Here is a 24,484-nt window from a genome sequence, read left to right on the forward strand (position 1 = left end):
ATCATGGCTCACTGCAGCCTCTAACTCCTGGGATCAAGGGATCCTTTCACCTCAGCCTCTAAAGTAGCTGGGACTACAAGTATATTCACCAAGCCTGGCTAACTTAAAAAAATTTTTTTTGCCAGGTGCGGTGGCTCACGCCTGCAATCCCAGCACTTTGGGAGGCCGAGGCAGGCGGATCACGAGGTCAGGAGATCGAGACCATCCTGGCAAACACGATGAAACCTCGTCTCTATTAAAAATACAGGCCGGGCGCGGTGGCTCAAGCCTGTAATCCCAGCACTTTGGGAGGCCGAGACGGGCGGATCACGAGGTCAGGAGATCGAGACCATCCTGGCGAACATGGTGAAACCCCGTCTCTACTAAAAAATACAAAAAAACCTAGCCGGGTGAGGTGGCGGGTGCCTGTAGTCCCAGCTACTCGGGAGGCTGAGGCAGGAGAATGGCGTGAACCCGGGAGGCGGAGCTTGCAGTGAGCTGAGATCCGGCCACTGCACTCCAGCTCGGGAGACAGAGCGAGACTCCGTCTCAAAAAAAAAAAAAAAAAAAAAAAAATTAGCCAGGCGTGGTGGCGGGGGCCTGTAGTCCCAGCTACTCGGGAGGCTGAGGCAGGAGAATGGCGTGAACCCGGGAGGCGGAGCTTGCAGTGAGCCGAGATTGCACCACTGCACTCTAGCCTGGGCGACAGAGCGAGACTCCGTCTCAAAAAATAAAAATAAAATAAAATAAAAAGTTTGTTTTTAAAGACAGCGTTGGCTGGGCACGGTGGCTCACACCTGTAATCCCAGCACTTTGGGAAGCCAAGGCAGGCAGATCACGAGGTCAGGAGATCAAGACCATCTTGGCTAACACAGTGAAACCCCATTTCTACTAAAAATACAAAAAATTAGCCAGGCGTGGTGGCAGGCGCCTGGAGTCCCAGCTACTCGGGAGGCTGAGGCAGGAGAATGGCATAAACTCAGAAGGCAGAACTTGCAGTGAGCCAAGATAGTGGCACCGCACTCCAGCCTGGGTGGCAGAGCAAGACACCGTCTCCCCAAAAAAAAAAGACAGGGTTTTGCTATGTCACCCAAGCTGGTCTCAAACTCCTGGCTTTAAGTGATCCTCCCACCTCAGCCCCTGGAGTCTCTGGGATTACATATATGAGCCATTACAGCTGGCTTAAATTTGTATATTAATGTTTTCCTTTTTCAAAGCAAGAGCTGTCGGTGACATGAAATGACTATCAAGTTTTATTATGGCTTGTAAATTAATAAATAGGATATTTAATTCTGTAAAAAACTTAAAATGGATAAACTGTGGTATATTCATACAACAGAATACTACAAAGAAATGAAAAAGAACCAACTACTGTCACATACGACACAGATGTATCTCACAGATATGATGTGGCAAGAGAAATCTAGACACTAAGGAAGCTATTTATACGAAAATGTAGTGTAATTCTATTCATACAAAATTCAAAATGATGACAGAGACAACAGCAGTTACTCGGAAAATATTGATTGAGAAGGAGCACAAAGGTGGAGGTGACATGGTGAATACTATAAAAATCCACTGAGCTGTGCACTCAAATTTGTGAATATTACTGTTAAGACTAATAGGAGCCTGTAATCCCAGCAGTTTGGGAGGCTGAGGTAGGTGGATCACCTGAGGTCAGGAGTTCGAGACCTGCCTGGCCAACATGGTGAAACCCCGTCTCTACTAAAAATACAAACTTAGCTGGGCATGGTGGTGCTCATCTGTAATCCCAGCTACCTGGGAGGCTGAGGCAGGGGAATCACTTGAACCTGGGAGGCAGAGGTTGCAGTGAGCCGAGATCGTGCCACCACACTCCAGCCTGGGTGACAGAGTGAGGCTCCATCTCAAAAAAAAAAAAAAAAAAAAAAAGAGTATTAAGAGAAGAAAAATCAGTAATGTTCCTCTATACCAGCAAAAAGCAATTCGAAAATGAAAACTGTTTAAATATATACCATTCATAATAGCAACCAAAACTACAAATACCTATAAATCTTTAAAAATTATGCAACAAGCCGGGCGCCGGTGGCTCACGCCTGTAATCCCAGCACTTTGGGAGACTGAGGCAGGCGGATCACGAGGTCAGGAGATCGAGACCATCCTGGCTAACATGGTGAAACCCCGTCTCTACTAAAAATACAAAAAATTAGCAAGGCGTGGTGGCAGGTGCCTGTAGTCCCAGCTACTCAGGAGGCTGAGGCAGAAGAATGGCATGAACCCAGGAGGCGGAGCTTGCAGTGAGCCGAGATCGTGCCACTACACTCCAGCCTAGGCAATAGAGCAAGACTCTGTCTCAAAAAAAAAAAAAAAAATTATGTGACAAATAATGAAACTACTGAAGGATCTAAAAGAAGACATATTCTTGATTCAAGCACCAAAGACAGAAAAAAAAAAATTTAATAATAAAAGACATTTATGTGAGGGAGGATTCAATATTGAAACACATTGCAATTTCAATCAAAATCCCAAGATAATTTTCTAATGAATTTGACAAGCTGACACTATTGGGTGGAACAGTAAAAGCCAAGTGTAGCTAAATAGCAATGTCAAAGAGTAATGAGAGACAACTTACCTTCTCAGACAGGAAGGCTTTTTATGAAATTATAGCAATTAAAACAGTGTGATATTTTGCAGAGAGATCAACAAAACAGAATAGAGATCTTAGACAAATTGACATGGGAGTGGAGGGTGTGACTGAGGTAGTATTAAAATCCCCATTTAATCAAAGGGGAAAAGATTATTTATGTCATAGATGGAGCAAGAATAACTGGATCTATATACGGATAAAACTACATCGCTACCTCCAACAGTACTCCAAAGTAAATTCCCAACATATTAAAGACCTAAATGTGCAAAATAAAATCTTAAACTAGGCCAGGTGTGGTGACTCAGGCCTGTAATCCCAGCAGGAGAGGCCGAGGCCGGCTGATCACCTGAGGTCAGGAGTTCAAGACCAGCAAACCCCATCTCTACTAAAAATAAAAAAATTAGCCAAGTGTTATGGCGTGCACCTGTAGTCCCAGCTACTCATGAGGCTGAGGCAGGAGAATCGCTTGAACCTGGAAGGCAGAGGTTGCAGTGAGCCGAGACCGTGTCACTGTACTCCAGCCTGAGTGACAGAGCAAGACGCTGTCTCAAAAAGAAAATAAACTTTAACTAGAAAAAGTTTTTAAATTCCTTTTGACCACAGACTAGGGAAAATTCCATAAACAAAACAGAAAATACACAAACCACAATAGAAAGTTGGAAATATGGAAATTAGGCCATATTAAAATTATATACATTAAAAATTTTTTAATTTTAATTCCTTCCTAGTTAAGCAGATTCCAAATATTACTTAAACTTTAACAGCTTTTATTGAACTATAATTTACATACCATAAAATTCACTAAGTATACAGTACAATGACTTTTTTTTTTTTTTTTTTTTTTTGAGACGGAGTCTCGCTCTGTCGCCCAGGCTGGAGTGCAGTGGCACGATCTCCGCTCACTGCAAGCTCCGTTGCCTCCCGGGTTCACGCCATTCTCCTGCCTCAGCCTCCCTAGAAGCTGGGACTACAGGCGCCCGCCACCACACCCGGCTAATTTTTTTATATTTTTAGTAGAGACGGGGTTTCACCGTGTTCGCCAGGATGGTCTCGATCTCCTGACCTCGCGATCCACCCACCTCGGCCTCCCAAAGTGCTGGGATTACAGGCGTGAGCCACCGCGCCCGGCACAGTACAATGACTTTTAGTAAATTTTACAGGATTGTACAACCATCTCTCAAATCCAATTTTAAAACATTTCTGTTACCCCAAAAAGAACTCTCATGCCCATTTGCAATCCCTGTTCCCACTCTCAGCCAAACTAAATTTATTTTTTCGCATAGGAGAACCATAAGTGAAGATAAGAGTCAGATGAGGAGATAGTTTTGTTTGTTTGTTTGAAAACAGTCTTGCTCTGTCACCAGGTTGGAGTTCAGTGGTGTGATCTCGGCTTACTGCAGACTTGACCTCCCAGGTTCAAGCCATCCTCCTACCTCAGCACCCCCAAGTAGCTGAGACTACAGGCATGCATCACCACGTCCAGCTAATTTTTGTATTTTTTGTAGAGACGGGGGTTTCACCATGTTCCCCAGGCTGGTCTCGAACTCCTGAGCTCAAGTGATCTGCTCGCCTAGGCCTCCCAAAGTACCAGGATTACAAGCGTAAGCCACAGCACCCGGCCTGCAATTTTTACAGCTAGCAAAATAATAAACAGAGCACATGAAGAATTTCTACAAAGTAGAAAAAAAAAAGGAAAAAAAGCAATTCACAAAAGAGTAGCCTCAGATGGTCAATGAACATGTGAAAAGACATCCTCCCTTCACAATTAATCAAGGAAATTCAAATTAAAACAAGAAACCATTTTACTTTTTTGTGTGTGTGTGAGACGGAGTTTCGCTCTTCTTGCCCAGGCTGGAGTGGCAATGGCGCGATCTCGGCTCACCTCAACCTCCACCTCCCGGGTTCAAGCGATTCTCCTACCGCAGAGACGGAGTTTCTCATGTTGGCCAGGCTGGTCTTTAACTCCCGACCTCAGGGGGATCTGCCCGCCTCAACCTCCCAAAGTGCTGGGATTACAGGCATGAGTCACTGTGCCTGGTCTTTTTTTTTTTTTTTTTTTTTTTTTTGAGACAGAGTCTCATTCCGTCAACCAGGCTGGAGTATAGTGGTGCGATCTTGGCTCACTGCAACCTCCACCTCTTGGGTTCAGGCAATTCTCGTGCCTCAGCCTCCCAAGTAGCTGGGACTACAGGCGCACCCCACCATGCCCAGCTAATTTTATTTTTGTATTTTTAGTAGAGACGGGGTTTTGTCATGTTGGCCAGGCTGGTCTGAAACTTCTGACCTCAAGATGACCTGCCTGCCTCAGCCTCCCAAAGTGCTGCAATTACAGGCATGAGCCACCGTGCCTGGCCATTTTACTTTTTGCCATGAGACTGTCAAAAAATAAAAAGTCCATAAGCTCTGCATTCTTTCCCACTCCCATTTTCTTTCTGCCTTCACTTCTCACCCCTCTCCCCGTTGCTTATTATCCCACTCCAGCCATACTGGCCTTCATGATGTTCCTCAAACACATCAGGCATATATACACTCCCCAGGTTCTCTGCACTAGTCATTCCCTCTGCCTAAACATTCTTCCCCCAGATATCCACATGGCCAACTCCCTCACCTCCTTCAAAGTCTTTGATCAAAACATCTCTTTCTCAATGAAAGGTCTACCCTACCCTCCCTAGTTTAAACTGCAACACCACCTGCACCCTCCACCCCCTTTAATTGGCTCTACTTTTTCTTTTCTTCATTAAGGCATTTATCCCCTTCTGGCATATTACATGCTTTACTTACTGATGATGTTTACTGTTTATTATTTATTATGATGATGTCAGTTATATGAGTATCCTAAGTGCCCAGAGTAGTACCTGGCACATAGTAAATACACAATAAATCTGGCAGAATAAATATATGTATGTTTATGATATACATAACAGATGTATATAGTAGCATAAATATATAACATATGAAAAAATGTTTATGAAGGGACAAGTTCTTTTTGTTTTAAAATATTAGGGTTGTAAACCAAAAAAGTTTACATTTCTAATCTAGACCTAGCAAAAACCAGAACAAACGGGTCATGTGACTTTATGAAAAACAAAATATGTTGGCCACATGACAGAATTCCAAGTCAGCAAATAAAGAGAACATAAAATTCTGTGTTTTAACTTTAAAAAGGTTTGATATATGAAGGAAAAATAGGTTTAAATGTACCCAAATAACAATTGCCACAACAAGAAGGACAAAATCAAAGCAAAATACAGAAGGAAAAACACAACCTATGAAGAGGAAGACTAGACTGTTTTTATCAATGATACAAAAGAGATTAAAAAGGGGGAAAAATCAGGCAAACACATAAATAATCTCAACTATAAAAGATGAATCAGGCCAGCCATGGTAGTCATGTAATCTTAGCACTCTGGGTGGCCAAGGCTGGAGGATCACTTGAGCCCAGGAGTTTGAGACCAGCATGGGCAACATGGCAAAACTTCATTTTTACCAAAAAAAAAAAAAAAAAAAAAAAAAAAAAATTAGCCAGGCATGGTGGTGTACACCTATAGTCCCAGCTACTCAGGAGACTGAGATGGGAGGATGGCTTAAGCCCAGGAGGTGGAGGCTGCAATGAGCTGAAATCATGCCACAGCACTCCAGCCTGGGTGACAGATTCAGATCCTGTCTCAAAAAAGAAAAAAAAAAAAAAGATGAATCAGGCCGGTCATGGTGGCTCACACCTATAATCCTAACACTTTGGAAGGCCAAGGTAGAAGTACTGCTTGAGGCCAGGAGTTCAAGACCAGTCTGCGCAACATAGCAAGACGCTGTCTCAATGACAATAATAATGATAGTAAGGAGAAGAACCAGACTAAAGAACTTGTTAAACCAAATTTAGGAGAAATCATATGACTATTTTTTTTTTTTGGTCTATTTTAATGCAACAACACAGCAAGCCTAGAAAGTGACAATGAATAAAAAACCTTGGCAGAGAAAGAGACTGCAATCAGATATGGTGGTGAACAAGGTCAGGACTATTTTAAGAGCTAGGAAGGCACTGTCTCCACAGCAACTGCAAGACAATACCTGGTAACCAGATTCTTTAGTTAGGCAGGCACAGACGCACAATAAAAATGCAGATCAGCAGGTATAGACTCTAAGAAGTTCAGTTAGAATTCCAAATGATTTGGCCAACATATTTTTACAACCTCAGATTAACCACTTGGGTGTGATATGCAATCTTTTTTTTTTTTTTTTTTTTTTTTTTTTTGAGACAGGGTCTCACACTGTTGTCCAGGCTAGAGTGCAGTGGTGCAACACGGTTCACTACAGCCTCGACCTCCTGGGCTCAAGTGATCCTTCCATATCATCAGCCTTCCAAGTAGCTGAAAACAAAGGTGTGTGCCACCAAGCCTGGCTTTTTTTTTTTTTCTTTTTTGTAGAGACAGGGTTTCACCATGTTGCCCAGGCTAGTCTCAAACTCCTGAGCTCAAGAGATCCACCTGTCTCGGCCTCCCAAAGTGCTGGGATTACAAGCATGAGCCACCATGCCCAGCTACATTTGCAATATTTTTATAGAATAAAGTGAAGCATCTTTTGTGCCTTCACATTTCACAGGTATATTTGTAGATTTCCCTCAACATTTCATTAAAACTTAGTTTATAAATCCAGTATTTCTATTACCTCTTCTAAAATTAAATATATCCACTTAAGCACTATAAGTATCATGACAAAGTATCATACCCTTTTTAAAATTCATAAAATTTGTGTAATTAAAGTTAAACTTGGTAAGTCAAGAATGCTAATTAAATTCTGGCAACAGTATTTTTGGTTTTGGCAAATGTGTCTTTATTTTTTACTGTCTCATACAATTCAAAGGAAAAATAATAAAATTACTTGAACTGAAAAGAACACAATAAACTGGTAAGTCACTCTAACAGAAAAGAACAACACATAAAACTTGGGCTATACAGCTCTGGATTTTATGAAAACTAATTTCCAGGCCGGGCGTGGTGGCTCAAGCCTGTAATCCCAGCACTTTGGGAGGCTGAGACGGGCGGATCACGAGGTCAGAAGATCGAGACCATCCTGGCTAACACAGTGAAACCCCGTCTCTACTAAAAAATACAAAAAAACTAGCCGGGTGAGGTGGCGGGCGCCTGTAGTCCCAGCTACTCGGGAGGCTGAGGCAGGAGAATGGCGTAAACCCGGGAGGCGGAGCTTGCAGTGAGCTGAGATCCGGCCACTGCACTCCAGCCCGGGCGGCAGAGCAAGACTCCGTCTCAAAAAAAAAAAAAAGAAAACTAATTTCCAATTAATTTCAGAAATAAAAAAGCATTGACATGGACTTTGACAGGAAAAGATACCAAAACACCTTCAAAAATCATGGACAAAAACACTACAGCAGAAAACTAACATGAAAACACGTTTGTTCTCTAAATCTTATAACCAAAGGAATCTAATGATTTCTTAAATTCAAGCCCATTCTTCCCTTTGTATATGAACTGTAGGCACTGATATAGATTAGGCATAGTTATGAGGGTGAGAGAGAACAATCCTCCTGTACTTCGAGGAGGAGGGGAAACATAGGGAGTATTCTTCATGTAAGTAGGGCTGTTAACCCTACTTGGAACCAGTCCTTCCAAGCTACTAGGGACTGGCACATCCCTCAGAAACCAGAAATGTGTATAGACATCTAGAGTAATCTGGGAGAAGAAAGAGAGGGAATCTATGTTGTCATTTGCCTCTAAAGAAGAGATGAAAGATTGTTTAGATCCCTGGGTCCTATCCCATGAGCTAGGAAACCATGGCATCCTGAGGCCACCTGGCTAAGAACAAACAGGGAACAAGGAAAAAAGGAAACTTAGCAAGGGACCTGAGATGTGCCAGCCCATCAACGAACAGCAAGAACAGAATTAATTTAGGTCAAGGAGAGAATCTAGAGTCCACTGAACCTCTTTCCTGTTTTTACTGGATTCCCAAAGATTAGAAATCTGTGCTTCCCTAAATACATTCTTAGTAAAGACCCTTTTGAAATCAGCTGTGTCAAATGTGCTAAGAAGTGGGGGAAAGGAGGTATGTGAAGAATTTTCAGAACTGATGTCCAAAGTGATACAGGGGAAATCAAAATGAAATGCACAAAAACAAAGGAGAAGGGCCGGGCGCAGTGGCTCACGCCTGTAATCCCAGCACTCTGGGAGGCCAAGATGGGTGGATCACCTGAGGTCAGGGTTTCGAGACCAGCCTGGCCAACATGGAGAAACCCTGTCTCTACTAATAATACAAAAAATTAGCCAGGCATGGTGGCGGGTGCCTGTAATCCCACTACTGGGGAGGCTGAGGCAGGAGAATCGCTTGAACCCCGGAGGCAGAGGTTTAGGTGAGCCGAGATCACACCACTACACTCCAGCCTGGGCAACAAGAGCAAAACTCCATCTCAAAAAAAAGAAAAAAAGAAAGAAAGGAGGAACAAAGGGGCTCATCCTTCTCACCTGACACATTCTCTGCTCATGATTATGCTTTAATAAGAAGCCACCGGATTACCTGTGCTGTGACTAAATAGTACATGCAAGCCATCCCTGAATCAGCTAAGTCTCACCTAGCACATTTACAACTGAACGAAAATATGGTCAAATCTAGAAAGCACACATGTAGAAGGATGGGAAAAATGGTTCCAAAAGGAACAAAAAACCACAGAGCACTTAAAATTAGATGGTCTAGGCTGCTCACATATGAAATGACGAGCTTCCTGGACTTACTTCCTACCACCAATCCCACTGAAGACCAAAGCTCAAGAGAGAAGCTTCCATACAACTGAAAGAAAGATGCAAAAGCCTGGTCTCACAGATTAGATTTCTGGCATGAATGGTAAACTCTGACTCCTTTTCTTCACCACTATCCTACTGTAGCTTAACTGAGTTAAGCACAGTGGGGACAAGTTGACAGGACTAAGGCACAGGTAAACAAGCTCTAAGGTTACTGCGAGACTGCTGTACACACCTCCCTACTGGGGAATTTTTCCTCACCATGTTATCTTTTGAAAAACCTTTGCTATCTCTGCTAGGCAGGGCGGCTCACATCTGTAATCTTAGCACTTTGGGAGGCTGAGATGTGTGGATCGCCTGAGCTCAGGAGTTTGAGACCAGCTTGGGCAACATGGTAAAACACTGTCTCTACAAAAAAAAAAAAAATTAGCCAGGCTTGGTGGCTCATGCCTATAGTCCCAGCTACTTGGGGGGCTGAGACAGGAGGATTGCTTGAGCCTGGAAGGCGGAGGTTGCAGTGGGCCAAGACTGCCCCACTACACTCCAGCCTGGGTAACAAAGTGAGCCCCCGTCTCAAAAATAAAAATAAAAATAAAAAATAAAAAATAAAACTGCTCTCTCTCCATTTCAGAACACAAACAAAAGAATAGTAACTCTTGTCACTCATGCTAATTTCAATTATCTATAACACTGGTTTTTTTTTTTTTTTTTTTTTTTTTTGAGACGGAGTCTCACTCAGGTTGCCCAGGCTGGAGTGCAGCAGCGTGATCTCAGCTCACTGCAAGCTCCGCCTCCCGGGTTCCCGCCATTCTCCTGCCTCAGCCTCCCAAGTAGCTGGGAATACAGGCGGCTGCCACCACGCCTGGCTCAATTTTTGTATTTTTAGTAGAGATGGGGTTTCACCTTGTTAGCCAGGATGGTGTTGATCTCCTGACCTCATGATCTGCCCGCCTCGGCGTCCCAAAGTGCGGGGATTACAGGCGTGAGCCACCGCGCCGGCTATAACGCCGGTTTTATACATGGAGTTCATCCTAGGTACAAATCTACTACCTTATATTAGCAATATTCACATTTGTCCTATTAAAAGAGGGAAAACATGGAAATAAAATTTCCTACATCTAGGAAAGGTGAAACCAAAGCTCTTGTCACAGCATTGACCTTTTTAGATTACCTAGGGGCTTTATTTAGGACCCCCTATCAAAAATGGTTACTAGTAGCTGGGCGCAGTGGCTTACGCCTGTAATTTCAGCACTCTGGGAGGCCAAGGCGGGCGGATCACAATGTCAGGAGATCAAGACCATCCTGGCCAACACGGTGAAACCCCGTCTCTACTAAAAATACAAAATATTAGCTAGGCGTGGTGGTGGGCACCTGTAGTCCCAGTTACTTGAGAGGCTGAAGCAGAGGAATCGCTTGAGCCTGGGAGGTGGAGGTTGCAATGAGCTGAGATTGCGCCACTGCATTCCAGCCTGGGCAACAGAGCAAGACTCCATCTCAAAAAAAAAAAGGTTACTAGCTTAAAACAAGAAAACTCTCCAGACTCTCCAGAGTAAGGAATTATGCAACTATGAAACAGCTGCTGGCCATCCATTTCTCCATCAGCCAGGAAGGACACTGGTAATGAAGCTGACATACCAAGCACAGTAACTACCATGGCACGTCTGCAGTTTCGTATTGTTGGAGCATTCGTTGTACCCTGGGGAGCTGTAGTTCTCTGTAAATTTGCTGTGGCTGAAACAAGAAAGAAGGCATACCCAGATTTCTACAGAAATTATGACTTCATGAAAGAATTTTAGATGAGAAAATCTGGTATCTTTCAGAGTGCACAGTGATTTTGGAATATAAGAAGTTTCTTGTCCAGGCGCGGTGGCTCACACCTGTAATCCCAGCACTTTGGGAGGCCGAGGCGGGAGGATCACGAGCTCAGGAGATCGAGACCATCCTGCTAACACAGTGAAACCCTGTCTCTACTAAAAATACAAAAATTAGCCGGGCGTGGTGGCGGGCGCCTGTAGTCCCAGCTACTCCGAGGCTGAGGCAGGAGAATGGCGGGAACCTGGGAGGCGGAGCTTGCAGTGAGCCGAGATCGCGCCACTGCACTCCAGCCTGGGCGACAAAGCGAGACTCTGTCTCAAAAAAAAAAGAAGTTTCTTTGGCCAGGTGTAATGGCTCATGCCTATAATCCCAACCCTTTGGGAGGCTGAGGCAGGCGGATCACCTGAGGTCAGGAGTTTGATATCAGTCTGGCCAACATGGTGAAACCTCGTCTCTCCTAAAAATACAAATACAGCCGATGTGGTGGCGCATGCCTGTAATCCCAGCTACTCCGGGAGGCTGAGGCAGGAGAACCGCTTGAACCCAGGAGGCGGAGGTTACAGTGAGCTAAGATCCAGCCTGGGTGACAAAGCAAGACTCCGTCAAAAAAAAAAAAAAAAACAGTTTCTTTGGGTTGAATTACCTATTAGTTTTGTCACTAACCTGTGTTCCTGAACTATGAAACATGAATATGTGGGCTAGCAAATAGTTTCTCTTGATAAATAAACAATTTTAAAAAAAAAGAAATACCTTCTGTCTTTCTATGGTATCTCAGTGACATCACAAAACTGTTAGGACTCCAAAGGGGTTTTAAATCACGGAATTCTGAGAGGCACCAAGAGGCAATATACATCTAAAAATCAGACATGGCTAAAATCTGGAAGACTCTTCCTTTGGGGGTGAAATCATTTAAATGCCTTGATGCTTATACTACTCTGAAGATTATCTGAAAATATAGTCAAAGATGAAATTCTTCAGACACAGACACTGAGATGTATTCAGCTGCAGTTAGAGACTAAGGCAAAACAAAATACAGCTCCAATGAGTTTTATTCTTTTGAGATAATGTGCTGTTACTCCCACTTATGGCCAGGGACCAGCTCCAGTTCTCTCCTCCAAGGACCAAGTTCCTGGCATCCTGTGTTCCTACTGGACCTCCATCTCAAGGGCCACACAACATATTTCTTACATAGTTAGACATTTAGAAAACAGTGTAAGGAGATTTCAGGGCACAAACTCTACAAGAACTCCCTCTTTCAGACACCACACATCCTGGAGGCAACATAATGACCATCTATTTGAACATCCATCATGTAGAGACTATGTGAAGTAAATATGTGAAGAAAACCTGTAACAGAAGAGGTGAACAACCAGCATGATGCCTCACAAAATGCGATCAGGTTTGACTGCTTCAAGCAGATTAGATTCCAGCTGTCTTCCAACCCTCTAGTGAAATACCAGAATTAATGTTTTTTTCTTTCTTTCTTTTGAGACAGGGCTCACTCTGTCACCCAGGATGAAATGCAGTGGGACAATCACGGGTTACTACAACTTGAATTCTTGGGCTCCGGCGATCCTTCCCACCTCAGCCTCCTGAGTGGCTGGGACTGCAGGCATGTGCTACCACACCCAGCTATTTTCCTTTTCTTTTTTTGTAGAGATGAGGTCTCACTTTATTGCCCACGCTGGTCTCCATCTCCCAGCTTCAGGCGATCCTCCTACCTTGGCCTCCCAAAGTGCTGCAATTACAGGCCTGAGCCACCATGGCCAGCCTAATTATTACTTTTAAGTACTTTAAATATTAGAAAAGCACTTGTCTACCTCATAGACAACCCATAATTCCAGAGATGGGGACTAACCTTCACCTACACAAACCCATCAACAACTTCCCAACTTAGAAAAGCAGACAGGTGGAAGCTGGACACAGTGGCTCAAGCCTGTAATCCCAACCCTTTGGGAGGCCGAGGCGGGCAGATCACTTGAGGTCAGGAGTTCAAGACCAGTCTGGTTAACATGGTGAAACCCCATCTTTACTAAAAATACAAAAATCAGTCAGGCACGGTGGCAGGCGCCTGTAATCCCAGCTACTCAGGAGGCTGAGGCAGGAGAATCACTTGAACCCGGGAGGCAGAGGTTGCAGTGAGCTGCCTCGGCAACAAAGTGAGACTCCGTCTCAAAAAAAAAAAAAGTGAAAAGCAAAAAGCGGAGAGGTGGTTCCAAAGATACTTCCTTAAGAGAAGTTTCCAAACTTCTCCAAACTTCTCCACTCCCTCAACTTTCTTTCCTGACTCTCATGTGACATCAGGAATTAAACAGCCTGAACATGCAGAGCTCTCAGGATTCTGGGAGTCAGAAACCATGTGAAAAAATCAATGGCACAATTAACAAATTATGTACCCTTCAATATGCCTCACCTATATTCCCTGTCAACAGATTTGAGATTATCTACTTCTCAGACTGAGGTAATATATGAAAAAACATTTTTCAAATATATGCTATACTGACGCAGCTAAAGCAATGCTAACGTTTTAAAGTCTGAAGAGTATTACAAAAAACCTATAAAATTGGCCAGACGAGGTGGCTCACACCTAAAATCCCAGCACTTTGAGAGGCCAAGGCGACTGGATCACGAGGTCAAGAGATCAAGACCATCCTGGCCAACATGGTGAAACCCCATCTCTACTAAAAATATAAAAAATTAGCCAGGCATGGTGGTGGGCGCCTGCAGTCCCAGCTACTCGGGAGGCTGAGGCAGGAGAATCACTTGAACCCAGGACGCAGAGGTTGCAGTGAGTAGGGATTGCGCCACTGCACTCCAGCCTGGCAACAGAGCGAGACTCTGTCTCCAAAAAAAAAAACAACTATAAAATTAGTGACCTGGGCCGGGCGCGGTGGCTCAAGCCTGTAATCCCAGCACTTTGGGAGGCCGAGACGGGCGGATCACGAGGTCGGGAGATCGAGACCATCCTGGCTAACATGGTGAAACCCCGTCTCTACTAAAAAATACAAAAAACTAGCCGGGCGAGGTGGCGGGCGCCTGTAGTCCCAGCTACTGGGGAGGCTGAGGCAGGAGAATGGCGGGAACCCGGGAGGCGGAGCTTGCAGTGAGCTGAGATCCGGCCACTGCACTCCAGCCTGGGCGGCAGAGCGAGACTCCATCTCAAAAAAAAAAAAAAAAAAAAAATTAGTGACCTGGCGGGGCGCGGTGGCTCACTCCTGTAATCCAAGCACTTTGGGAGGCCAAGGCAGGCGGATCACGAGGACAGGAGATCAAGACCATGGTGAAACCCCGTCTCTACTAAAAATACAAAACATTAGCCGGGCGCAGTGGCAGGCACCTGTAGTCCCAGCTACTTGGGAGGCTGAGGCAGGAGAATGGCGTGAACCCGGGAGGCGGAGCTTGCAGTGAGCCGATATCGTGTCACTGCACTCCAGCCTGGGCGACAGAGCAAGACTCCGTCTCAAAAAACAAAACAAAACAAAAAATTAATGACCTAGGTTCTCATTAACCAGTTCGAAAAAGGCCAGGTATGGTGGCTCGCACCTGTAAACCCACCATTTCGGGAGATCAAGGCAGGAGGATGACTTGAGGCCAGGAGTTCAAGAGCAGCCTGGTCAACAAAGCAAGACCCTGTCTCTACAGAAAATATGAAAATTAGGCAGGCATGGTGGTACATGCAGTCCCAGTTTGGAGGCTGAGGCACCAAGATTATTTAAGACCAGGAGTTTGAGGTTACAGTAAGCCATGACTGCACCACTGCACTCCAGCCTGGGCGACAGAGTGAAACCCTGTCTCTCTCTCTTTTATTTATTTTTTTGGTGAGATGGGGTCTCGCTGTTGCCCAGGCTGGAGTGCCCTGGCACAATCTTGGCTCACTGTAATCTCTGCTTCCTGGGCTCAAACGATCCTCCCAGCTCAGCCCTGAGAGTAACTAAAACTACAGGCATGCACCACCGTGCCCAGCTAATTTTTGTATTTTTTGTAGAGACAGGATTTCATCAAGTGGCCCAGACTGGTCTCAAACTCCTGTACTCAAGTGATCCACCCGCCTCAGCCTCCCAAAGTGCTGGGATTACAGGCAAGGCCACGAGCATCTTTAAGAAAGAACAGGCCGGGTGTGGTGGCTCACGCCTGTAGTCCCAGCACTTTGGGAGGCTGAGGCACGCGGCCCATGAGGTCAGGAGATTGAGACCATCCTTGCCAACATGGTGAAACCCCATCTCTACTAAAAATACAAAAATTAGCCGGCGTGGTGGTGGGCGCCTGTAATCACAGCTACTTGCCCTACTTGGGAGGCTGAGGCAGAAGAATCACTTGAACCCAGGAGATGGAGGTTACAGTGGGCCAAGACCGTAACACTGCACTCCAGCTGGGGCAAAAGAGCGAGACGCTATCTCAAAAAAGAAAAACAAATAATAATAATCTGAATAGTTCTGTATCTATTAAGAAAACTGAATTTGCTATCAAAAATTTTTCCACGAAGAAAACTCCAGACTAGGTTTCATTAGTGAATTCTATCAAACTTTTAAGAAAGAAATATCAATCTTACTTAAGTTTTTTTCAGAAAACAGAAAGAGAGTAGTTCCCAACTTGTTTTACAAGGTCATTTATTGGTTTTTTTTTTTTTTTTTTTTTGAGACATAATCTTACTCTGTGACCCAGGCTGGAGTGCAGTGGCACAATCTCAGCTCACTGCAGCCTCTGTCTCCCAGGTTCAAGTGATTCTCCTGCCTCAGCCTCCTGAGTAGCTGGGATTACAGGAGCACGCAACCACGCCCAGCTAATTTGTGTATTTTTAGTAGAGACGGGGTTTCACCATGTTGGCCAGACTGGTCTCGAACTCCTGACCTCAAGTGATCCACTTGCCTCAGCCTCCCAAAGTGCTGGGATTATAGGCGTGAGCCACCATGCCTGGCCAAGGTCAATTATTTCTAATAACAAAACCTAAAAAAGAACCTTACCAAAATAAATAAGAAAAAAGATTATAGAACAATATCCTTCATGAATATAGACACAAAAATTTTCAAAATTTTTTTAGCAAAATAATTCCAATGATATATAGAAAGAATACCTCGGCCAGATGCAGTGGCTCACGCCTGTAATCCCAGCACTTTGGGAGGCTGAGGCGGGTGGATCACGAGGTCAGGAGATTGAGACCATCCTGGCTAACACGGTGAAACCCCGTCTCTACTAAAAATACAAAAAATTAGCCAGGCAAGGTGGCGGGCACCTGTAGTCCCAGCTACTTGGGAGGCTGAGGCAGCAGAATTGCTGGAACCCGGGAGGCAAAGATTGCAGTGAGTCAAGATCGCGCCACTGCACTCCAGTGTGGGCAACAGAGCAAGACTGTCTCTAAAAAAAAAAAAAAAAAAAAAAAACCTCTCAACAAACTAAAGATAGAGGGAAACTTCCTCACTTAATAAAGGGTATTTATGAAAACCCTATAGCTACTGGGTGCGGTGGCTCACACCTGTAATTGCAACACTGGGAGGTGAATGTGAGAGGATCACTTGAGCCCAGGAGTTTGAAACCAGCGTGAGCAACATAGTGAGACCCCATCTCTACGAAAGAAAAAAAAAAATAGCCAGTGGTGGTGACAAACACCTATAATCTCAGCTACTCAGGAGGCTGAGGTGGGAGGATTGCTTGATTTCAGGAGTTCAATGCTGCAGTGAGTTATGATTGTACCACTGCACTCCAGCCCGGGCAATGAAGCAAGACCCTGTCTCTAAAAAGAAAAAAATTTAAAAATATATACAACACACAAATTATATACTGATTGTGTATGTTATCAGTGAGGCTTCCAGTCAACAGTAGGCTACTAGTAATTAAGCTCTGAGGGAGTCAGAAGTTACATGCAGATTTTTGACTCTGTGGGGAGTTGACACCCCAACCCCCACACTGTACAAGAGTCAACTATATACATTCAAGAACCCCAATGAAGTCCAGGCGTGGTGGCTCACGCCTGTAATGCCAGCACTTTGGGAGGCCAAGGCAAGCAGATCACTTGAGGTTGGGAGTTTGAGACCAGCCTGGCCAACATGGCACAACCCCATGTCTACTACAAATACAAAAATTAGCCTGGCGTGGTAGTGTGCACCTGTGATCGCAGCCACTAGGAAGGCTGAGACATAAGAATCACTTGAGCTTGGGAGGTGGAGGTTGCAGTGAGCCGAGATTGCACCACTGCACTCTAGCCTGGGCGACAGAGTGAAACTCTCTCTTGAAAAAAAAAAAAAGAATCCCAATGAACCCAAATAGGATAAACTCAAAGAGACCCATATGAGACACATTACAAAACAAAAACATGTTATGAAACTATTGAAACCAAAAGACAAGAACAAATATTTAAAGCAGCAAGAGAAAACTGGTGCCTCAAATATAAAAGCTCCTAAATGAGATTAACAGCACATTTCTCCTCAGAAACCTCCAAAAGGCAGTAGGATAACATATGAAAGTCCTAAAGGAAAATACTGTCAACCAAGAATTCTACATCTGAAAATACCATCCTACCAAAAATGAAAGAGAAATTAAGACATTTCCAGATAAACAAAAACTAAGGGAGTTGCTAACTACTAGACCAGAGCTACAAGAAACGCTAAAGGGAGTCCTTCAGGCTAAAATGAAAGGACACTAGACAGTAGCTAAAAAGAAAAAATATAGAACACTGGTAAGGGTAACTACATAAGTAAACTTAAAAGCCACTGTAGGCAGGACGCGGTGGCTCATGCCTGTAATCCCAGCACTTTGGGAGGCCGAGGCGGGCGGATCACGAGGTCAGAAGATGGAGACCATCCTGGCCAACATGGTGAAATCCTGTCTCTACTAAAAAAAAAAAAAATTAGCTGGGCGTGGTGGCACGTGCCTGTAATCCCAGCTACTCGGGAGGCTGAGGCAGGAGAATCACTTGAACATGGGAATCAGAGGTTGCAGTGAGCCGAGATGGCACCACTGCACTCCAGCCTGGCAACAGAGCGAGACTCATCTTAAAAAAAAAAAAAAAAAAAAAAAAGGCCACTGTCACTGTACCTTTGGTTTATCATTTATCTCTTTTTCACATACCACTTAATAGTCAACTGATACATACAACTATGTGAAAATCTACATTGGCCAGGCACTGTGGCTCACACCTGTAATCCCAGCACTATGGGAGGCTGGGGCAGGTCAGTCACTTGAGGCCAGGAGTTCAAGACCAGACTGGGCAACACAGCGAAACCCCATATCTAAAGGCCAGGCGCAATGGCTCACGCCTATAATCCCAACACTTTGGGAGGCCAAGGTGGGCAGATCATGAGCTCAGGAGATCAAGACCATCCTGGCTAACATGGTGAAACCCCATCTCTACTAAAAATACAAAAAATTAGCCGGGCGTGGTGGCGGGCACCTGTAGTCCCAGCTACTTGGCAGGCTGAAGCAGAATGGCTTAAACCCAGGAGGCGGAGCTTGCTGTGAGCCGCGATTGCGCCACTGCACTCCAGCCTGGGCTACAGAGCGAGACTCCATCTCAAAAAAAAAACACACACAAAAAATAGCTGGGTGTGGTGGCAGGTGCCTGTAGTCCCAGGATCTCAGGAGTCTGGCGGAGGTGGGAGGATCACTCGAGTCCAAGAGATCAAGTCTGCAGTGAGCTGAGATCGAGCCACTGCACTCCAGCCTGGATGACAAGAGCGAAACTCTAAAAAAAAAAAAAAAGGCCAGGCATGGTGGCTCACACCTGTAATCTCAGCACTTTGGGAGGCTGAGGCAGGTGGATCACTTGAGTCAGGAGTTCGAGACCAGTCTGGCCAAGCTGGTAAAATCCCGTCTCTACTAAAAATATAAACACCAGTTGGGTGTGGTGGTGGGCACCTGTAATCCCAGCTACTCAGGAGGCTGAGGCAGGAGAATTGCTTGAACCCAGGAGGCAGAGGTTGCAGTGAGCCAAGATCACGCCACTGCACTCCAGCCTGGGTGACAGAACGAGACTCCATCTTGAAAAAAAAAGAGAAAAGAAAGAAATCGGCCAGGCACAGTGGCTCACGCCTGTAATCCCAGCACTTTGGGAGGTCGAGGCGGGCAGATCACTAGGTCAGGAGTTCGAGACCAGCCTGGCCAACATGGCAAAACCTTGTCTCTACTAAAAATACAAAAATTAGCTGGGCGTGGTGGGCGCCTGTAATCCCAGCTACTCAGGAGGCTAAGGCAGGAGAATCACCTGAACCCGGGAGGTGGAGGTTGCAGTGAGCCAAGATTGTGCCATTGCACTCCAGCCTGGGTGACAAGAGCAAGACTCCGTTGGGGAGGGGAGGGGGAAAAAAGAAAAGGAAAAGAGAGAAGAAAAGAGAAGAGAAAAGAAAAAATAAAAGATGGCCGGGCGCAGTGGCTCAAGCCTGTAATCCCAGCTCTTTGGGAGGCCGAGACGGGCGGATCACGAGGTCAGGAGATCGAGACCATCCTGGCTAACATGGTGAAACCCCGTCTCTACTAAAAAATACAAAAAACTAGCCGGGCGAGGTGGCGGGCGCCTGTAGTCCCAGCTACTCGGGAGGCTGAGGCAGGAGAATGGCGTAAACCCGGGAGGTGGAGCTTGCAGTGAGCTGAGATCCGGCCACTGCACTCCAGCGTGGGCCACAGAGCGAGACTCCGCCTTAAAAAAAAAAAAAAAAGAAAAAAGGAAAGAAAAGAAAAAAGAAAAGAAAAAAGAAATCAATCCAAGGGCCTGAAATCCTACAATTTTGGGAAACCATGGCAAGAGGATTGCTTAAGCTCAGTTTGAGACCAGCCTGGGCAACATAACAAGATTCCATCTCTGCAAAAAAACTTTTTCATTTTTAAACAAATCAGCTGAGTTGCACTGGCTCATACCAGTAGTCTCGGCTACTTGGAAGGTTGAGGCAGGTAGGCAGTCACTTGAGCCCAGGAATTTGAGGCTGCAGTGAGCTACATTCATACCACTCATTCCAGCCTGGGTGACAGGGTGAGACCCTGTCTCAAAAAATAATAATAATTGGTCAGGCACGGTGGCTCATGCCTGTAATCCCAACACTTTGGGAGGCTGAGTGGGCAGATCACCTGAGGTCAGGAGTTCAAGACCAGCGTGGCTAACATGGTGAAACCCCATCTCTACTAAAAATACAAAAAAGTAGCTGGTTGTGGTGGCATGTGCCTGTAATCCCAGGTACTCGGGGGGCTGAAACAGGAGAATTGCTTGAACCGGGAGGCGGAATTTGTGGTGAGCAGAGATCGTGCCACTGCACTCCAGGCTGGGCAACACAGTGAGACTCCATCTCAAAAATAATAATAATAATAATAGTAATAATAACTTAAAAAAATAAAATTAGTCTGGGTGCAGTGGCTCATACCTGTAATCTCAACACTTTGGGAGGCTGATGCAGGTGGATCACTTAAGCCCAAGAGTTTGAGACCACCCTAAGCAATATCGTGAGATCCCATCTCTATTCTAAAAAATTGATCAATTAATTTAAAAAGAGTGAAAACACCACCCACGGAATGGCAGAAAATATTTGCAGATCATACATCTGATAAAGGATTAACATATAGAACATATGAAGTACTTGTATAACTCAACAACAACAAAAATAACCCAATTCATAAATGGGCAAAGGTCTTAGACAATTCTCTAAAGATTTACAAATGGCCAAAAAATATGCAAAAAGATGCTCAACATCATTAGTCATTAGGGAAATGCAAATCAAAGCCACAATGAGAAACTACTTCACACCCAAGTTATAAAAAAATTAAAAATTAAAAATTAAAAAAATAGAAAATAAGTGTTGGCAAGGATATGAAGAAATTGTAACACTTGTGCACTGCTGGTGAAAATGTAAAGAAGACAGTATGGCAATTCCTCAAAAAGTTAAACATAGAATTACCATATGATTCAACAATTCCACTTTTAGGTCTATACCCAAAAGAACTGAAAGGAGGAATCCAAAACAGATATTCATACACCAATGTTCAGAGCATTATTCACAATAACCAAATGGTGTCTATGACCCATGTCCATCAACAGATAAATGGATAAAGATATGTCATGTATACATACAGTGAAATATTATTCAGCCTTAAAAAGAAATGAAATTCTGATGCATGTCACAACATGGATGAATCTTGAAAACATTGTGCTAAGTGAAATAAGCCAGGCACAAAAGGGAAAAAATTGTATAATTATAATTCTACTTACATAAAATAAAACAGGGCGGGGCACGGTGGCTTAAGCTTGTAATTCCAGCACTTTGGGAGGGTGAGGCAGGCGGATCACTTGAGGTCAGGAGTTCAAGATCGACCTGGCCAACATAGTGAAACCCTGTCTTCACTAAAAATACAAAAATTAGTCAGGTGTGGTGGCGGGCACCTGTAATCCCAGCTACTTGGGAGGCTGAGGCAGGAGAATCACTTAAACCCGGGAGGCGGGCCGGGCGCGGTGGCTCAAGCCTGTAATCCCAGCACTTTGGGAGGCTGAGACGGGCGGATCACGAGGTCAGGAGATCGAGACCATCCTGGCTAACATGGTGAAACCCCGTCTCTACTAAAAAATACAAAAAACTAGCCGGGCGAGGTGGCAGGCGCCTGTAGTCCCAGCTACTCGGGAGGCTGAGGCAGGAGAATGGCATAAACCCGGGAGGCGGAGCTTGCAGTGAGCTGAGATCCCGCCACTGCACTCCAGCCCGGGCGACAGAGCAAGACTCCGTCTCAAAAAAAAAAAAAAACCCGGGAGGCGGAGGTTGCAGTGAGCTGAGACTGGGCCACTGCACTCCAGCCTTGGTGACAGAGTGAGATTGAGTCTCGAAAACAAAACAGGCAAATTCATCGAGACAAAAAGAAAATTATTAAGAGCGTACAAGGGGCTGGGGGAGGTGAGAATCGGGTGTTACCATATAACGGGTAGAGTTTCTATTTGGCATGATGAAAGTAGTTCTCAAAACAGCATTGTGAATATATTTAATATCACTGCAACATACCCTTCAAAATAGTTAAAATTCTACATTTTCTTATGTATATTTACTACAATTTAAAAATTTCATTTACAATAGCATCAAAAAAACCAAATGTCTTGGGTCAAATTTAACAAAATGTGAAAGAACTCTACACTAAAAACAATCAAATAATGTAGCAAAATATTAAAGAATGCATAAATCAAGAAATATGCCACATACAGCACATGGATAAGACTCAATACAGTTAAGATGTCAATTCTCCCCAAGTGAATCTATAAATTCAATAGAATCGCAACCATAATGCCAGCAGACTTTTTTACAGAAATTGACAAGCTAATTCTAAAATTTATACGGTAGTAAAAAGAAATTATAATATTCAAATAAATCTTGATAAACAATAAAGTTGGATTATTTACACTGACTGATGTCAAGACTTGCTATAAAGCTGCAGTAGTGGGGTACTGGCATACGGATAAACAAATAGATCAATGGAACAGAACACAGATTTCAGAAACAGGCCCATATCTACAGAGTCAATTGTTCGTGGGTTTTTTGCCAGCAACAAATCAGGATATAACAGTCAATTGTTTTTCGACAAAAGTACCAAAGCAAACCAATGGGACGAGACAATTTTGGTGGTTTTAAACTATATCAATTTTTTTTACATACTTCCCTCTAAAAAGTGAAATCCTCCTCTCTCCTTGAGTACAAGCTAGACTCCTTGAGTACAGGCTAGACTTAGTGACTCATTCTAATGAAAAGAACATGGCAGAAGTGATAGTGTATGACTAGGTCATAAGAAGCATCATGGTTTCTTCCTTAGTTTGTCTTAGATCATTTCTGGAGGAGATAACTGCATGCCATGAGGAAACTCAAAGAGCCCTGGGTATAACTTGTTAGCTTGAAAGTAGGATAAAATTTAAAAAAAAAAAAAAAAAGAGCCCTGGGTAGAGATAAACCACATGGAACTGAGGCCTCCTGCAAAGAGCTTTACGAATAAGTCATCTTGAACACAGATCCTCTAAGCCAAGCACGGTGGCTCAGGCCTATAATCCCAACACCTTGGGAGGCCAACAGGGAAAGATCACTTGAGCCCTGGAGTTCAAAACCAGCCTGGGCAACAAAGTGAGACCCCATATCTACAAAAACATAGGAAAAATTAGCCCCGCATGGTGGTGCATGCCTATAGTTCCAGCTACTTGGGAGGCTGAGCTGGGAAGATCACTCAAGCCCAGGAGGCCAGGGCTGCAGTAAGCTGTGATCACACCACTGCACTCCAGCCTGGGCCACTTCTGAATTCCTAGCCCTCAGAAACTGAGGTAATAACTTTTTGCTGTTTTAAATTGCTAATTTTTGAAAAATTTGTTACAGAGCAATAGATAATACACAAGTCTTTTCTTTTTTTTTTTTTTTTTTTTGAGACGGAGTCTCGCTGTGTCTCCCAGGCTGGAGTGCAGTGGCGCGATCTCGGCTCACTGCAAGCTCCGCCCCCTTGGTTCACGCCATTCTCCCGCCTCAGCCTCCTAAGTAGCTGGGACTACAGGCGCCCGCTACCACGCCCGGCTAATTTTTTGTATTTTTAGTAGAGACGGGGTTTCACCGTGTTAGCCAGGATAGTCTCGATCTCCTGACCTCGTGATCCACCCGCCTCGGCCTCCCAAAGTTCTGGGATTACAGGCTTGAGCCACCGCGCCCGGCCTACACAAGTCTTTTCAACAAATGTTGCTAGTAATGGAACAATCAGTTATCTATGTGGGGGAAAAATAAATACCAGCTCCAATCTCACATAATAACAAAAATTAACTTAAAATGACTCAGAGACCAAAATATAAAAGCTAAAACTATAATGCTTTTAGGTGAAAACACAAAAAATAAAGTTAGGCTGGGCATGGTGGCTCACACCTATAATCCCAGCACTTTGGGAGGCCAAGGTGGGCAGAGCTCACCTGGGAGAACAGCTTGAGCCCAAGAAGTGGAGGCTCTAGTGAGCGGAGATCGTGCCACTGCACTCCAGCCTGGGTGACAAGAACCAGACCCTGTCTCAAAAAAAATAAAGTTACATGACTTACACTACCTGACTTCAAGTCTTGCTAGAAATGTCCAACACTTAGAGGTAGGCAAGGTATCCCCAGACACTTAGGACATAGAAAGCAATAATCATAACAGAAATTATTGATAGATCAAACTTCATCAAAACTGAAAACCTCTCATTATTTATTTATTTATTTATGAGATGAAGTCTCACTCTGTCGCCCAGACTAGAGTGCAGTGGCATGATCTCGGCTCACTGCAATCTCCGTCGCCTGGGTTCAAGAGATTCTCCTGCCTCGGTTTCCCAAGTAGCTGAGACGACAGGCGCCCACCACCACATCTGGCTTTTTTTT

At 44.4% G+C, this 24,484-nt stretch overlaps 1 protein-coding gene and 2 long non-coding RNA genes across 15 annotated transcripts in view; 2 read left to right on the forward strand and 1 right to left on the reverse strand.

Annotated features, from left to right (window-relative positions):
- Positions 1–24,484, reverse strand: part of IP6K1 (inositol hexakisphosphate kinase 1) — an 81,282-nt gene that overhangs the window by 32,421 nt on the left and 24,377 nt on the right. Inside the window, exon 2 of one of the 13 annotated variants that reach the window (XM_077990634.1) lies at positions 2,005–2,145. The gene's annotated coding sequence lies outside the window, so the exon portion shown is untranslated. 13 annotated transcript variants of the gene reach the window in all.
- LOC144339199 (uncharacterized) overlaps positions 1–24,484 on the forward strand; it is a 42,750-nt gene that overhangs the window by 2,841 nt on the left and 15,425 nt on the right. The window lies entirely within an intron of this gene.
- Positions 22,007–24,155, forward strand: LOC144339192 (uncharacterized). The gene is made up of 2 exons (XR_013413951.1): positions 22,007–23,144; positions 23,919–24,155. It is a non-coding gene; the product is annotated as an uncharacterized LOC144339192 (long non-coding RNA).

This window comes from Macaca mulatta, chromosome 2 (assembly GCF_049350105.2).
Source record: "Macaca mulatta isolate MMU2019108-1 chromosome 2, T2T-MMU8v2.0, whole genome shotgun sequence".
NCBI classification, from domain to species: Eukaryota; Metazoa; Chordata; class Mammalia; order Primates; family Cercopithecidae; genus Macaca; species Macaca mulatta.